The sequence below is a fragment of the Bubalus kerabau genome, chromosome 5 (assembly GCF_029407905.1).
Source record: "Bubalus kerabau isolate K-KA32 ecotype Philippines breed swamp buffalo chromosome 5, PCC_UOA_SB_1v2, whole genome shotgun sequence".
In the NCBI taxonomy this organism is placed as follows: Eukaryota; Metazoa; Chordata; class Mammalia; order Artiodactyla; family Bovidae; genus Bubalus; species Bubalus kerabau.
In genome coordinates, this window is record NC_073628.1 from 42,176,906 (window position 1) to 42,194,934 (window position 18,029).

Below are 18,029 nucleotides of genomic sequence, written 5' to 3' on the forward strand. Positions count from 1 at the left end.
ACCAAAACCAATAAACTTCAAATTAACATTAACCCGATGTGATGGATGATCATGTTCTGCTGAAGCTAAGCTGCTACTTTCAACTAAAGGTGACTCACTATTATGGGGAAAATTCTTTTGTTAACCATGCCTTGATATCACTTGGCCTTAGCTTGGTATAAAACAGTTATTATGGAATAAGTCCACCTCTGTTCTCTTTACAATAGGCTGTGACGTTTAAAGAGTACCACTTGCCTTCAATGAAACTATAAACACAAGCACAAATACAGGCCTTCCAGGAAATCATTCAGCAGTGCTCACTTATAAAATGGTTATACACCAAAAAGGTTTTAAATTTGTTTCTTTTATACTATGATTGAAAGAAAAAAACAAACATGTTTTAAATGTCACAGAAAATCTGCAGCTCTTAGTACATATTTAACTCCCCCTTCACCTATAGATCCAGTTCCCTTATTTCATTTATTCCTGGGTCATAAGTAAGGAATATAGAAGAAATAAAATTAAAAAAAAAAAAAGGAATATAGAAGAGGAAGAAGATACACATTAGGATCAGCCAAATGGGTTTTAATTCCACTTCTGCCACAAGCTGGCTGTGTAATTTGGGCCAAGTTACTTAGCCTTTATGAGACTCAATTTCCTCACATTAAAAAGGGAAATAATCATCTCATAGGATTATTGTAGGAATAAATTAAATTATATATAGAATAGTAACTGGCACATAGTAGTTCATAAGATGTGAGTTTACTTCCCTCTTTCCTGGTTTTGTGCTCTTCTATAAGTCTCTCTGATACCATCAACATGGATGATACATTTATTCCACAAAAAAATATTTATTACTGAGCACTTTCTATGTAACTCTTACTGTTCTAGGTACTATCAAAGAACAAGGCTCCAACTCTTGTAGAATTTATGTTCTATGAAATGCTTAAGAAGGAGCAATAAGATAAATATTTGAGATGGATATTAAAGAAATATGGTTAGTACCAGGCCCTAGGCTTTAACTGCAAACTACAAATTTACTTTGTTTTCTGTTCAGTGGGCCCAAATAAACCTTCCAATCTTTTGGAAACTGTAAGTGAAAATCTGGCCACATGCAGGTCAGTAGTTGGTCTTTTTAAATGTTAGCATTACTTTCAACCTGAAAAGCTAAAAGGGTCCTTAGCTCTAAATTTGACTAATCTAGTGAAGAAATGGGCCCTTTTATAAAAATGAGTTATAAATTCAGGAATTCATGATAAAGTAATACAATCTCAAGAAAAAATGCAGAGATGGCAGAAGGAGAAATAAAAAATACAACCTAGAAATTAGCAAAACAGAAATGAATAAAATATTACATGTAAAGAAAGATAGGTTAGTCATCCACTTAATATAATGAAAGCAGAGGCTGCCCCGTCTCCAGGGCTCAAGGCATGTATTCCACTGCTGCTGCTGCTGCTAAGTCACGTCAGTCGTGTCCGACTCTGTGTGACCCCATAGACGGCAGCCCACCAGGCTCCCCCATCCCTGGGATTCTCCAGGCAAGAACACTGGAGTAGGTTGCCATTTCCTTCTCCAATGTATGAAACTGAAAAGTGAAAAGGAAGTCGCTGGGTCGTGTCGAACTCTTCGCAACCCCATGGACTGCAGCCTACCAGGCTCCTCCTTCCATGGGATTTTCCAGGCAAGAGTACTGGAGTGGGGCGCCATCGCCTATTCCACTAACATTTGTTAAATAGATGAATGAATGCCTGTGACTACGATCTGTCAGAATAAGTATCCCCCTCCAAAACACACACACACACACAAAACCAGGACAGAATAAAACTAAGGCAGAAACAAAAAGTATATAACACATAAATCTAAGAAACAGAAGACAGTCTTGAGACAAATAATAAAGAGTCTTAGAGCTACAGAAAAAATAACAATAATACCGTGACAGCCTATACAGAATAAAAAAGAAATAATCAAAATTTCTGCACAGATTCTAAATACATGAAAAAAAATTCTTTCTAGTTAGTATAGTATTTAAATATGAAGAGAACTACTTTTACAGAAATACTTTTCCAGCATTTTTCAGCAGACTTTGGCTAGCTGACAGCAGAGATGGGCCAAATGCATTATGAGGTCCTTTTTCTCTCAACCACGATGATCTCTCTGCTCAATTTCACAGGTATCTTAAATCACACCACAGCACAAAATAATTTCTAAAAGCCATGAGGGAAGAGGTGTTTTCTGATTCTGCAGCAGTAATGATCCAATTTCAGAACTGTGAGAAGAGATTCTCTACTGATTCTGTCCCTTACCCATGTGCTGTCTGGGCTGGTCCCTTATTCAGCCACAATTTTCTCTGTTTAGTTGAATAATGAAACCACTGACATTTTAGGCTTTTTTTTTTAAACTTTACAATATTGTATTAGTTTTGCCAAATATCGAAATGAATCCGCCACAGGTATACCTGTGTTCCCCATCCTGAACCCTCCTCCCTCCTCCCTCCCCATACCCTCCCTCTGGGTCATCCCAGTGCACCAGCCCCAAGCTCCAGTATCGTGCATCAAACCTGGACTGGCAACTCGTTTCATACATGATATTATACATGTTTCAATGCCATTCTCCCAAATTTTGTTTTTGGTACTGATATTCCTCACAACAAAATAAAAAAAAGAAGAGAAAGCAAAAAACTTTTCCGGTAAGATAGATTCTAATTACAAAAAAAAAAATACTAAAGAAAAGAAAAGGGGTATTTTTCATTTGAAAACTCACAGAAAGCATGCTGGTTATCCTGTTTGCCGCTTCACAACCATTCTCTACTTTTCTCTTCCTTGCTCTGTAACCCAGGATGCTGACTTCTAAAGGCTAACTCATTAAGATTCCTTGCCTTTTGGCCTCTGGCTGAGATCAGCTAATGTGAGGCTATGGCAGAAAATCATAAAAGAAGAGGAGAGAAACTTCAAGGTATTTATTCCACCAGCTCCCTCTCTGCCAGGCCAAGGTTTGGACAATTGGCTGTGTTCTTTTCTCTAAGACCACAGCTCCAAAGAGACAACATCTCTCCTACAGCTGAAGCTGTTACTGAATCCTGGTAAAATCTTGTCTCACAGGCCTATTAGTAGTAGTAGCTTCCAAATTTTTATGATTTCCTTTAAGCAGGCTTATCTCTGAAATAATCCACCCAATAAATTGTCTTCACTCCAGTCTTTGAGAATGCCATTCATTTCCTCTCAGAACTGACAAATACAAAAAATTATTCAAATTTACTATCTAACAAAAAATAAAAAGTTCAGTTTAGTCACTGAACTGTCATGCCATCTCTTTGCGACCCTATGGACTGCAGCACACCAGGCTTCCCTTGTCCATCACCAACTCCTGGAGTTTATTTAAACTCATGTCCATCGAGTCATTAATGTCATCCAAACATCTCATCCTCTGTTGTCACCTTCTCCTCCTGCCTTCAATCTTTCCCAGCATTAGAATCTTTTCCAGTGAGTCAGTTCTTCACATTAGGTGGCCAAAGTATTGGAGTTTCAGCTTTCAGCATTAGTCCTTCCAATGAATATTCAGGACTGATTTCCTTTAGGATTGACTGATTGGATCTCCTTGCAGTCCAAGGGACTCTCAAGAGTCTTCTCCAACACCACAGTTCAAAAGCATCAATTCTTCAGTGCTCAGCTTTCCTTATAGTCCAAATCTCACATCTATAAATGACTAATGGAAAAACCATAGCCTTGACTAGATGGACCTTTGTTGGAAAAGTAATGTCTCTGCTTTTTAACATGCTGTCTAGGTTGGTCATAGCTTTCCTTCCAAGAAGCAAGCATCTTTTATTTCACGGCTGCAGTCATCATCTGCAGTGATTTTGGAGCCTAAAAAAATAAAGTTTCTCACTGTTGCCATTGTCTCCCCATCTATTTGCCATGAAGTGATGGGACCAGATGCCATGATCTTCATTTTTTGAATATTGAATTCTAAGCCAACTTTTTCACTCTCCTCTTTCACTTTCATCAAGAGGCTCTTTAGTTCTTCTTTGCTTTCTGCCATAACGGTGTCATCTGCATAACTGAGGTTATGGATACATCTCCCAGAAAGCTTGATTCCAGCTTGTGCTTCATCCAGCCCAGCATTTCTCATGATGTACTCTGCATAGAAGTTAAACAAGCTGGGTGACAATATACAGCCTTGACATACTCCTTTCCCAATTTGGAACCAGTCTGTTGTTTTGTGTCCAGTTCTAATTGTTGTTTCTTGACCTGCATACACATTTCTCAGGAGGCAGGTAAGGTGGTCTGGTTGTCCCATCTCTTTAAGAATTTTTCACAGTTTATTGTGATCCACACAGTCAAAAGCTTAGGCGTAGTCAATAAAGCAGAAGTAGATGTTTTTCTGGAACTCTCTTGCTTTTTCAATGATCCAACAGATGTTGGCAATTTGATCACTGGTTCCTCTCCCCTTTTCTAAATCCAACTTGAACATCTTGAAGTTCTTGGTTCACATACTGTTGAAGTCTGGCTTAGAGAATTTTGAGCATTACTTTGCTAGTGTGTGAGATGAGTGCAATTGTGTAGTACTTTGCATATTTTTTGGCATTGCCTTTCTTTGGGATTGGAATGAAAACTGACCTTTTCCAGTCCTGTGGCCACTGCTGAGTTTTCCAAATTTGCTGGCATATTGAGGGCAGCACTATCACAGCATCATCTTTTAGGGTTTGAAATAGCTCAACTGGAATTCCATCACCTCCACTAGCTTTGTTCATAATGATGCTTCCTAAGGCCCACTTGACTTCACACTCCAGGATGTCTGGCTCTAGGTGAGTGATCACACCATCATGGTTATTTGGTCCATGAAGATCTTTTTTGTGTAGTTCTTCTGTAGTATTCTTGACACCTCTTCTTAATATTTGCTGCTTCTGTTAGGTCCATACCATTTCTGTCCTTTATTATGCCCATCTTTGCATGAAATGTTCCCTTGTTATCTCTTATTTTCTTGAAGAGATCTCTAGTCTTTTTCATTCTATTGTTTTTTTCTATTTCTTTGCATTGATTGCTGAGGAAGGCTTTCTTATCTCTCCTTGCTATTCTTTGGAACTCTGCATTCAAATGGGTGTATGTTTCCTTTTCACCTTTGCCTTTAGCTTCTCTTATTTTCTCAGCTATTTGTAAGGCCTCATCAGACAATCATTTTGCCTTTTTGCATTTCTTTTGCTTGGGGATGGTCTTGATCACTGCCTCTGGTACAAGGTCACAAAACTCTGTCCATAGTTCTTCTGGCACTCTGTCAGATCTAATCCCTTGAATAATAATAATAGCTGGCAATTATTAAAAGCTTTTTATATGACAGATTCTATGCTGACTAGTTTACATGTGTTCTTTTTCATTTAATCCTCACACAAAAATATTAGTTCCATGGAAGTGAGGAGGTTGGACTGATTATATCTTAACAATAATCTAGTCTTACATAGCAACAGTAGTATTTTTATATGAGGATTATTCTATGCTAACTAGTTTACCTATGCTATTTTTCATTTAATCCTCACAAAGGAATACTGTTGTTGCAATTAGTATTATTGCTATGTTAGACTAGATTATTGTAAAGATATATTCGCTCCATCTTCCTCACTTCCATAGGACTAATAAGCTACTTAGCAGGCATGCACTGTGGAGAAGAGTATAGAGGTTCCTTAAAAAACTAAAAATAGAGCTACCATAAGACCCTGAAGACCTGGGCATATATCCAAAGAAAAAAATGATCTGAAAGGATACATGAACCCCAATGTTCACTGCAGTACTGTTTAAAATAACAAAGACATGGAAACAACTTATATGTCCATCAACAGAGGAATGGATAAAGAAGTGGTATGTGTATACAATGGAATATTACTAAGCCATTAAAAGGAATGAAATAAGGGCATTTGCAGCAACATGGATGAACCTAGAGATTATACTGAATGAAATAAATCATAAAAGGAGAAATATCATATGACATTCCTTATATGTGTAATCTAAAAATAAATGATACAAATGAACTTACAAAAGAGAAAGAGACTCACAAACTTAGAAAATGAACTTCTGGTTGCTAGGGGGAAGGAGGGAGGAAAAGATAATTAGGGAGTTTGGGATGGACATATACATACTGCTATATTTAAAATGGATAACCAAGGGCCTACTGTATAGCACAGGGAACTCTGCTCAATGTTATGTGGCAGCCTGGATGGGAGAGGAGTTTGGGAGAGAATGGATACATGTATATGTACGGCTGAGTCCCTTCACTGTTCACCTGAAACTATCATAACATTTTTAATTGGCTATACCCAATACAAAATAAAAAGTTTTAAAACAAAATTTAAAAAGTCATCCTTTAGTAAAAGAAAACTATTAACTATTAAAACATTGATCTGCAGAAACAACTTACCCCAAGGGAAGTTTCCCAACTGCCATTTAGATGAAACATGAACTCATTAACATAATATATGCGCCTTCATAACTTGGCCACTGCTCACATCTTTATTCTCCCAGTCTGGCACCTTCCCTACTTCCACCCATCACTTGAGTCACACAAAATTATTAGTAGCTAGCTGGGCATGCTATACCACCTTCCTTCGTACATACTGTTCTCTCAGCCTGTAAAGTTTTTCTCCTTCTTATTGCCGAACTCCTCCAGTATCATTTTACTCTAACTTCTGCTGGCTGAGTCTGCTGCTCCTGTTCAGCGTTCTGTGCATGTCTGTGCTCTCTCATAGTCATTTTAGTACTAAATTTAACTGAGTTCCTTGAAGGTCAGTAATTTGCTTTCTGTTCATCACCATATTCCCACTGTCATAACCTGACACATAGTAGGCTCTAAAATGTTCGCACATTTATTTTAGAAAGCTATAAACTATCCAGTGGCATTGGAGGAAACAGTGCATTGGTGACGAATAGAAAAGGGAACTGGGGAGTAAGAGTTTGTCAGTCTTAATTCAACACTATCTAAACAGAAAAGTTCTTTGATTCCTGAGTCTTGATTCTAATATCCCTAACGTAGAGAAAAGCAATCCATCAGGCTGCCTTAGCTTGAGGTACATATTCCTTAAGAATATCTAACCCTCTTTGTCCAATTCTTTGCTAACTAAGCAACTTGTGCTAACTTGGTTTCCTGGGTGGAAATAATATTGGTGGCAGCAGGACAAGATGTGGGTGCAGGGAAATGCGAATGTGAAAACAACGTCCTAGTCTGGAGCCGAGCACACTATGGAAATAGGTTAGCAAGCATCTATTTCCAGAATTTAATCTGCTTTGAAAGAATGAACTAAAAATTTATTGTAGGATTTCCAAAGCACGGAACGAATCATGACCTATAAAAAGTCCACCAAGAGACTGTCCCCTCACCCCAGGAGGCCTGGCCTGAAACAACCAGCACATGTCTTTGGATATCTCTGTCCCTACAGTACTCTACAGTGGTAGCAACTGCTAGGGGAGAGAAAAGCTGGAAAAATCAGACTAGTGGGATAGCAAACCCAGATGCTATCTCCCTGTTGCTAATGGTAACAGGATTAGACTAGATGAGAACTGTAATTAGGCTCTTGGCTTTTATATCCGACATGTTTACAGCCATCGTGCTATTCTGGGGCTCTTACATAACATTTATATCTGATGCTATAATAGGCATTTTTGTGATTCTACTTTCTTCCTCTTCAATCTAAGTAGCTCCATCAGGCAAGCACTTCTTTCCTCATCCAAGTCAGGACCTGCAACATCCCACTCATACATGTATGCTCTGTAAATATCAGTATTTTCACCTTAACTTATTAATGAACACAATTGCTTTCTCTTAACTCTATGCTTCTTAGTTATTTGGTTAATTTTTCTATTTATATACATCAGAGGTCAGTAGCCATATGCCAAATCTGCCCCACAGTCCTACTTTCGTATGAACTAAAAATGGTTTTTACATTTCTGAAGTGTTATAAAACTACAAACAAACACAAACAAAGGGCAATATTCAACAAAGTCTCTTAGTGAGCCACAGATGCTAAAATATTTGCTATCGGGCCAGTTACAGAAAATGTTTACCAATATTTGCTCTTCATCAGTGCTGTCCATTACAGGTCATAAGTCACTAAACATAACAAAGGCTCATTTATCAAGCATCTAATAATGATTGGTGTTGGGGAGAGGGAACTTCCCCCTCTACCCATCTTGAGTTCTTGTGGCTGGAATAACAAGAAAATTGACATGGATAAACAGGGGAAAAACAAATTTAACTGTGTGCACAAAGGCCTCACAGATGGAACTTAAAAAGTGGGCAAACAGGCAGTTTTTTATGCTTTTTAAATAATAAATTTAAAAAATAATAATAAATTTGTGAGGAATTGGCAAGACAAGGTAACCTGGGTTTTGGGTACTTAGTGAAGAATCTAAACAGAGTTTGGGTTTAGGGTAGTAAATTAAAACAACAAAGTTCATTTATACAGGCTTCTTAGCCCCCAATTTCCTATCTCTGGGGAAAAGTGGATCCTTCTATTAATACTTTAGATGCATGAAGAGCACCTTTCACCTGGGTAGTTTATTTCCCACTTTCAGGGAGACAGAGAAGGGTCAGAGTTTTCTTCTTGCACTGGCTATTTCTCAAGTAACTTACAGTTCAAAATAATAATTATGCCATTGTGAAATATTTGGGGGAGGCTTGTTCTGAACCACAACATGATGATAAAAATGATTAATATTTATAGTATGTTTACCTTTTGCCAGAAACTATGCTAGGCATTTTACATAGATTATATCAGTTAACTTTCAGGAACACTCTTCGAGGACAGTATTATAATATCCTTATTTATAGATGTGCAAAGTTTAAATCACTTGCCCCTAAGCCACACCTATAGAAAGTTGCAAAGCCTGGATTTGATCCACACAGTCCAGGTAAAGAATCCAAGTTACAATATTTCCCAGAATCATAACACCTTAGAGTCAACATACAATCCCCTTTATAATAATCTAACAAAGGATTATCTGCCTTCTGGTCATCCACAGTGAGGTGAAGTGTGCCAGCACTTTGGAAGTCTTGCACATTTTAAGATGAAACCTCAAGATAACTTGCATCCTTTAGTCTTGTTTCCTCTGGACCATAAGACTAAATTTATATCCTTTATTTAATGTCCTTTATTTCAGGATAGCTCACTCACATCTTTCCAAAGTTGTATTTCATCCCACACATCCTCCCAAAACTTTTCAAGCAATTTTCATTATTTTTTATTTAATGGAATTTCAAGACCTTCTCACAACCCAAGTCATATTCCTTGGTTAGGACTACATCTTAGTGTATGTTGAGGCATACTGAGAACTGTAAAATACCAGTATCTCCACTGTTCTCTAGCTACCTGGATGGAGTCAACATTCACTAAACACACCATTCTCTTTCATGACTTAGACTTTTGTATATACTTTTTATCTCTATTTAAAAAAAAGTCTTTTCCTTTTCCATTGTAGATCAAACTTCTGATCACCTTTCAAGACAATTGTATCTGTGTTTTAACCAGACTCTTGTTAATTCCTCTTTAGTAAATGTGCCAAATGGCATTGTATTTATTAACTGTCTGTCTCACATACAAGTTTCAGTCTTGTTAAGAGAAAAGACTGTCTTATTCATTTTTGTATGAATAAATACACTTATGAATCAAGAATGGATACTACCACAAACTTGGTTGTAAGATGATATGGTCTGAGGATTTAATATATAACAAGACAACAATAGTTGATAACACTATATTGTATAATTAAATTTCGCCAAGAAATAAGAACCTAAATATTCTCTCTGGGAAAAAAAGAATAACAAACCTGTAAGGTGTTCATTAACTCTTTCACAAAACATATATACACATGATGTACACTTTAAATGTCTTAAAATCTTATTGTCAATTATACTTCAAAAAAGAGTAAAGAAAGCGATTCATTTCTTATATGATATTATACATGTTTCAATGCCATTCTCCCAAATCATCCCACCCTCGCCCTCTCCCACAGAGTCCAAAAGACAGTTCTATACATCTGTGTCTCTTTTGCTGTCTCGCATACAGGGTTATAGTTACCATCTTTCTAAATTCCATATATATACATGAGTATACTGTATTGGTGTTTTTCTTTCTGGATTACTTCACTCTGTATAATAGGCTCCAGTTTCATCCACCTCATTAGAACTGATTCAAATGTATTCTTTTTAATGGCTGAGTAATACTCCTTTTTGTATATGTACCACTGCTTTCTTACCCATTCATCTGCTGATGGACATCTAGGTTGCTTCCATGTTCTGGCTATTATAAACAGTGCTGCGATGAACAGTGGGGTACACGTGTCTCTTTCCCTTCTGGTTTCCTCGGTGTGTATGCCCAGCAGTGGGATTGCTGGGTCATAAGGCAGTTCTATTTCCAGTTTTTTAAGGAATCTCCACACTGTTCTCCATAGTGGCTGTACTAGTTTGCATTCCCACCAACAGTGTAAGAGGGTTCCCTTTTCTCCACACCCTCTCCAGCATTTATTGCTTGTACATGTATAATATCATATAAGAAACGAATCACCAGTCCAGGTTTGATGCAGGATACAGGATGCTTGGGGCTGGTGCATGACCCAGAGGGCTGGTACGGGGAGGGAGGTGGGAAGGCGGTTCACGATGGGGAACACATGTACACCCGTGGCAGATTCATGTTGATGTATGGCAAAACCAATACAATATTGTAAAGTAATTAGCCTCCAATTAAACTAAATAAATTTAAATTTTAAAAAAAAATGCATATTAACTTCTGCATCTATAGTCTGTCCATGTTATTTAGGCAGCCAATGTCAAAACTACATAAGGAAACCCTAAAATTGAGATATCTACTGGATTTGTAAAACCAGTAATTATAATTTATAAAATTATCATAGTTGACATTCTTTGAGGTGTTGTAAATATTCAATTAGATACAGGTCATTATTTTAAGATATGATTTACTCATGTTGACACAGGAAAGAATTCCAAATTCCTAAGTTTCCAGATCCTAAAGTTGCAGTTTCAATCTGGTAAACAAGAATTCAAACTATTTAAAAAAACCCATCCACTTATTAAAAATATGTTTTTACCCACTTAGGAGCTTTAAAAATAAAATATTTTAGAGTCAAAAAGAAAAAAAATCACTCAAGGTACATCAACCCTCTAGAATTTCTTTGCCTATGAAGCCTGATATCCACCTCATTTTGTTTTCATAGAGCAAGCAGCCTTTACCATTAAATTGATAAATGTAACTTAGAAAAAAAAACACTGGGAAAATGTTGAGATATGATTAATCTTCAAAAATGCCCTCAAATCCTTTAAGATCTCATGCTCTACCAACTGAGCTAGTCAGGCTACCCTCTAATACTTTAAGATTGACACTCTTTAAGAACTGTGAGTTTGCCAGTCATACTAAAATCCTTTTGAACACACAGCCATATCACAATTTCCAGCTTCCCTGGCATGTCGACATGGCCATATGACTTAGTTCTGGCTTGTGAAATGGGGGTGGGAATTATGCACATCATGTGCGTGCATGCTACATCGCTTCAGTCATGTCTGACTCTTTGAGACCCTACGGACTGTAGCCCTCCAGGCTCTTCTGTCCACGGGATTCTCCAGGCCAAAATACTGGAGTGGGCTGCCATGCCCTCCTCTGGGGGGATCTTCCTGATCCAGGGATGAAACCTGCATACCTTAAGTCTTGTATTGTCAGGCAGGTTCTTTACCATTAGCACCACCTGGGAAGCCCCACGTCAACTAGACCTGGCCAATAGTAACTTTTTGCAAGTGACTCCCTTCTTTATTTACCCTTTTGCTGGCTAGAATGGAAATTATCCAGCAGATGACCATAAGAGTCTCCCCCAACTTCCTGCTTAAGATGGCAAATGGTGGAATGACATGATGAAAGAAGACTAAATTCTTCAGTTAATTCTGGAGTGAAAATGACCTAACTATGTATGTACATCTCCATTAGTCTTTTTTTTTTCTTTTCACAAAATCATTTATTTATTTATTTAAAAAAATTTTTTTTTATTCTATTTTTAAACTTTACATAATTGTATTAGTTTTGCCAAATATCAAAATGAATCTGCCACAGGTATACATGTGTTCCCCATCCTGAACCCTCCTCCCTCCTCCCTCCCCATTCCATCCCTCTGGGTCGTCCCAGTGCACCAGCCCCAAGCATCCAGTATCGTGCATCGAACCTGGACTGGCAACTCGTTTCATACATGATATTTTACATGTTTCAATCCATTAGTCTTTGATGCAAAAAAGAAATAAATGCTTATAATGTATAGCCCCTGAGATTCCAGTTTATCTGTTACAGCAGCTAGTGTTAACTAATGCAAGGACAGAACAGCTTGTAGAATTTCCCAGCAAAGATCTCCATACTTCTTTATGAACATTTAAATAGAATTAGAGATTGAAATTGGAGAAGGCAAAGGCACCCCACTCCAGTACTCTTGCCTGGAAAATCCCATGGATGGAGGAGCCTGGTAGGCTGCAGCCCATGGGGTCGCTTCACTTTCACTTTCATGCAATGGAGAAGGAAATGGCAACCCACTCCAGTGTTCTTGCCTGGACAGCAGAGCCTGGTAGGCTGCCATCTATGGGGTCGCACAGAGTCGGACACGACTGAAGCGACTTAGCAGCAGTAGCAGCAGCAGAGATTGAAATAATAGTCTATATCAAATAGTCAAGATGTTTATAGTGTTTTTCATGCAAAAGCATCCCAATAAGGGTACTACCTGAAGTATAAAATAATCTTTAATCTTTAGCATTTAAATGTGAATGATTCTATTGACTCATCATTCCAAATTGCAGCATCCTTGAAACTAAAAGAATTTACTTCTTGGTTGGTATTTGTTGATACAGGCCTACTGATGTGTCTTTTTTTTTTAATATTCAGCAGCTGAAAAATCCTAAGCAATAACTACAATCCTACTGAGATAATACCTTTCTCCAAATACATGACCTCAATTGTAAAACTCACTGGGTCTATCCAAAGTAATTTAAAAATCAATCTGATCTATAACAAGAAGTCAACAAAATTCCTGAAAAACTTAAATAGCACAATCAACTCCCTCTGGGTTAAACATTTCAATAGCAAAAGTTGTGTATAAGGAGGAGCTGCATAGAAAACTTATGAAATGGTCCAAAGTGGGGAAAGAAACCTAAAGAAGAACAGAGTTGCTTCTATATTTTAGTGGCTTGATATTATTATCATTCCTTCATTCAAGAAACATTTATTGAGAACATGCAATGTGCCAGGCTCTGTGATAAGCAATATGATGAATATAAAATCAGCTCCTAATTTCCAGGATATATAAAAGATAAAAACATAAGAATTTTTTTTATTTAGTTCTAAAGTCCAAAATATTTTTTAAAAAGTCTAAAATATTTGTGCATGATTTCATAGAAAAATGAAGCCAACTACAATCTCACTGATAATAAAGCAACTTTTGATACCAATACAATATTGTAAAGTAATTAGCCTCTAATTAAAATAAATAAAATTTTTTAAAAAAGAAAATGTCAATATATTGTGGATAGGATTAGATGTTACATGTAGGAGAGAATAATATACCACCTAGGAAAAGATCCAACAATACAAGAAGAGAATAAATATTTGTAAGGGAAATGATATATATCTTAATTTTGCCAAATTTCAGATGATAGTATGTCTTATGTCAGCTCCTCTAGAAAGCAGAACTTGAGAGCTGTTAAAGGACTGATACTTTCTTTAGAAGATAAAAGCCCTTTATTTAGGGGGAGCAGTGAGAGAAAACGGGAAGGGAAAGCAAGGAAATATGCAAAGCAGTGCAGTGTAATGCATGATTACTCTAGCTTCATGAAGAGCCCTAAGTAGGTCCCACACCACAGGGTATTACTTTGGAAGATTTGCAAAAAGAAATCATACCACGATGTCATTCGCTGAGTTGTGGCTGTTTAGTTGCTAAGTCATTCCGACTCTTTGCAGTCCCATGGACTGCAACACACCAGGCTTCCCTGTCATTCACTATGTCTCTGAGTTTGCTCAAACTTAAGTCCATTGAGTCAATGATGCCATCTCATCCTCTGATGTCCCCTTCTTCTCCTGCCCTCAGTCTTTCCCAGCATCAGGGTTTTTTCCAGTGAGTCAGCTCTTTGCATCATCAGGTGGCCAAAGTATTAGAACTTCAGCTTCAGCATCAGTCCTTCCAATAAACATTCAGGGTTGGTTTCCTTTACGATTGAGTTGTTTCATCTCCTTGCTGTTAAGGGGACTCTCAAGAGGCTTCTCCAGCACCACAGTTTAAAAACATGTTAATATCTGCCTGATAATTCACCTCTATCTCCCATCTCAGTTTCCCACAGAGCTAATTCCTCCATAGTTCTGTGTCATATCATCCAGTTCCCAGTGGCTGCTTCAGAATCCAGAGCCCAAACTCTCTCTGGGCCATTCCATCTAAGCCTGGGAAGTCAAAAGTGAGTCAGGACACATAGGATTGGCAAGAAAGACTTACAGGAATATAAGCCTGGAGGTCCAGTCTTCTAGGGTTGTTGTGAGGATGTGAAGCTATGTATAGAGTGTCTGTCATAATAAGCATGCAAAAAATGCTAAGAGCTCCAACCTGGGAAAGACATCCTGGGGAGTAGGAGTAATATCGCTGGCAGAAGAACAGTTTTCTGGGAGGATCGTCACTGAGCTTCCAACTTCTCCAAGTACTCGCCACTACACATCCGAGTCCCACAGTAACACTGCGATTCTGTCAGTGTCGCTAGCTTCTCCTGTCAGCATGTGCCATGTCTTTCCCCATTCAACTCTGTCCTACCATCCTGTTCTTTTTTTTTTTCTGATCACTTATACTTTATTAAAATTTAAAACTTCTCTCTTGAAACTGTTAAGGGAGTGAGAAGACAAGCCACAAACTGGAGGAAGATATCTGGAAAACACGTATCTGATAAAACAAAAAAAAAATTACTTGAAACCAAAATATACCCCAAAAAGTCTTAAAACCCAACCACAGAAAAATAGACAACTCAAACAAAAAGTTGGGGTAATAATTGAACATCTTCCCCAAAATATATATGGACAGTAAATAAGCATATGAAAAGCTGTCCAATAGTGTATGCCATTATTACCACCCTGTTCTGTCTCATTGATTCTTTAATCAGTTTGGTAAACAACCATTCCAGCTGCGATGACTCCCGAGGGACAATCACTTGTGAGATAGCCTCATAAAAAGCTCAGCTCTGCTGAACATTTGGAATGGGGTTGGCAGGAGGGCTCAGCAGTGGCCTGACCCCACAGTCTTAACAACCTGGGGTAAGATTACTGTGCAACAAGCCACTTCCTATTCCTGGATTGCTCTACACTGATAGAGGCACAGTACCATGCATCAGGCCACAGCAAAGGAGATGTCAGCATCTCAACTCAAGACAGGGCTGGACTACCTCTTAAGGCAGTCCTGTGGCTCTTCAAATCGAAATTATCCACCTGAGCTGCTTACTCCATCGCTGTCTTATTAGTGTGTCAATTCTCCAGGACTCGAGGCCCAGAAGGATGAGGCCACTTTGTTTCCTATTTCCTCCAAAAGACCATGCAAGACATTTGGAAACTGCCTCTCCCCCTTCCACAATCAGAAGAGTAGAGCAACATTCAGAAAAACACAGGGACTAAGAAAATGTTCACCGGTCACACTGCGGAAGGCTCTCTTGCTTCTCTTCAGCTCACACCCCACCTGACTTCTCTGTCAGTTCCCAGCTGTGTCCTTTCTCACTCAGGAGATGATTTTGACCCCAATTCAAACAAGGAAAAACTTTAAAGGATCAAATTACTGCTCAGCACTTATTAGCTGGGCTTGAGCTTTAAACAAGTTTAACAGAAAAGGGTACATTTTTTTTGATCTGTGAATCCAGTCAGATATATCTACAACATAAACTATTATTATGCAACAGATAACTGTTTCTAATTAACTGTTTCTAAAGTGGTATACTCAATTTCACTAGTTAATTTAATATTACTTCTATTTATAAATAGTCCTTCATTAACTAGAAGGATTGAGTTCTATAATCTAAGTATTAATTTTAGCATCCTGATGTTCAGTTATTTGGGCCTTTGGTTGGGCAGAGTTCTAAGAATTATATTTCAAAATATCTGGTACGGTTTTCCACCGGGTAGGAGGAATGTTGGCATTGAGACACTATCTTGAAACCTCGGAGCGGCAAAATAATGGGCCAGGAGGAGTGTACAGGTAGCAAGAAAGAGGAGGAGTGAGTGTGTATTACAGATGATGCAACAGAATATGAACCAAAAAAACCTTTCTTTTTCCTGTGCCGATTTCCTGCTCAGCCAATGCCTGAGAAGTACAAAGGTTAAAGGGGATGCAGATAGGGACTTGAGCAGGGCAGCCAGAATGAACTCAGTTCTATCTACACAGAAGGCCTTCCCATTACATTTATGGGAAACTCTGCTTTGCCAGGGGGAAAAACAAACAAACAAACAAACAAAAAACAAGACAAAACACAGCTGAGTTTTCATTTATTCAGTACCATTTTAATGCACTGAGTTGAACTATTCAAGACACAGGGGATAAAATGATAAAATAATGGCCCTTACCTTCCTGGAATTTACGATCTTGTGGGAGAAACAAAAATAATCAAATACATAAATAAATGAAAACTACAGTAAGTGCAATGTAGAAAAAGTAAAATACAGCACAACTGAGGGACATGACCATTTGTGGGTTATCAGGAAAGGCTTCCCTGCTCCCAGGTGAGAGCTAAAGAATGAATAACAATTTGCAAGGTGAAAGATGGCAGATGGGCAGAATGAAGACAGTGGAATCATATTCCAGGCAGGGGAAAGAGAAGCAACACGGTTCCGTTGAAGATCTGAGTGACTGCCAGTGGCCTAAGAGTGAGAGGAGAGCATGTGATAAAGCTGTAGGAGGAGCCACACATCTTGACGTTTACTGGAAAAGAATCCAAAAGCACTCAAGTGTTTAGTATTACTCCTTTACTCTAACTAAAAATAACTGAGCAACCAGCAGTCCACCTTCTCCATCTGTGAATACAAAGAACTGAAAAGAATCATTATCCATAGAACCTCTAAAATAAACCACAGGAGCCCCAAATTGGGAGGTAGAAGGGATCACAGCTCTGAAAGAAGCCTGATGATATGGTTCTGTGCCTGCAAAATATTTGTTTCTCCATTATGTAGTAGACCCTAAACTAGAAGAAAATGAAAGGAGAATTCAAGGATCTTCTCTCAAGAATCTCATGGCTTGGTGGTAAATGTAAGTTCCTATCTGAAGAAAATACTGTGACTGCTAAGTAGGTACTAGATGCAATGAGAATATGGTCTCTTTCCCTTCCTCTTTTTCCTTCCTAAAGGAGAAGAACTGCACATTTAGGAAGTTCTCATGTACTTGCCAATACTTCTAGGGACTCAATAAAGAATGAAGTTAATAAACAGCAATGGAAGCATAATTTAATTTGAGTGGATTATCAATAACCTGCAGTTTTATAAAACATATAGTTTTAAGGTCAGCTGTATATGAAATAAACCAGCTTATTGGCATCCCTAAATGATCACTGAATCAGAGAACTAATTCTTCCCATGGTCGATGGAGTCCTGGTAGACAGAAAGGCTAATGCAGCTTTTCAGGACAGCCAAATCAATCCCCCAAAATTATGGTTTGAGAACTGGAGGCTCTGGCTCAATATTAGTCAAGTGCTTAAAAAACATAATCAAGTACCAGAAGCCCAGCAGACTTGTGATATAAATAGTCCCCAATGCTAATGAATAGGAAGAGGATGGAAGTCCATTTTTTAATATACTGGGAAAGCAGCACAGAAAAGAAATCAGGCAGCTTTACCTTGGCAAAGTTCTCACCTTTCAATATCTCTGAACTGATAAAATATTTCCTGAAAGACTCTGTAGCTTATACTTGGTTGACATACAAGGAGAAAGAAAAGATAAATATAAAATCAACTGGACTAGAAAAGAATAGAGAAGGAAAAATTTTGGCAGAAAGCAAACAGAAGAAAATTTTCTAAGAAAAATAACT

At 38.0% G+C, this 18,029-nt stretch overlaps 1 protein-coding gene across 11 annotated transcripts in view; it reads right to left on the reverse strand.

Moving 5' to 3' along the window:
* Positions 1-18,029, reverse strand: part of LOC129652658 (disks large 1 tumor suppressor protein-like) — a 690,295-nt gene that overhangs the window by 370,430 nt on the left and 301,836 nt on the right. The window contains exon 3 of one of the 11 annotated variants that reach the window (XR_008714656.1): positions 13,522-14,915. The exons of the other annotated variants lie outside the window; for them this stretch is intronic. The gene's annotated coding sequence lies outside the window, so the exon portion shown is untranslated. Of the gene's footprint in view, positions 1-13,521; positions 14,916-18,029 lie in introns of those variants that run through there. 11 annotated transcript variants of the gene reach the window in all.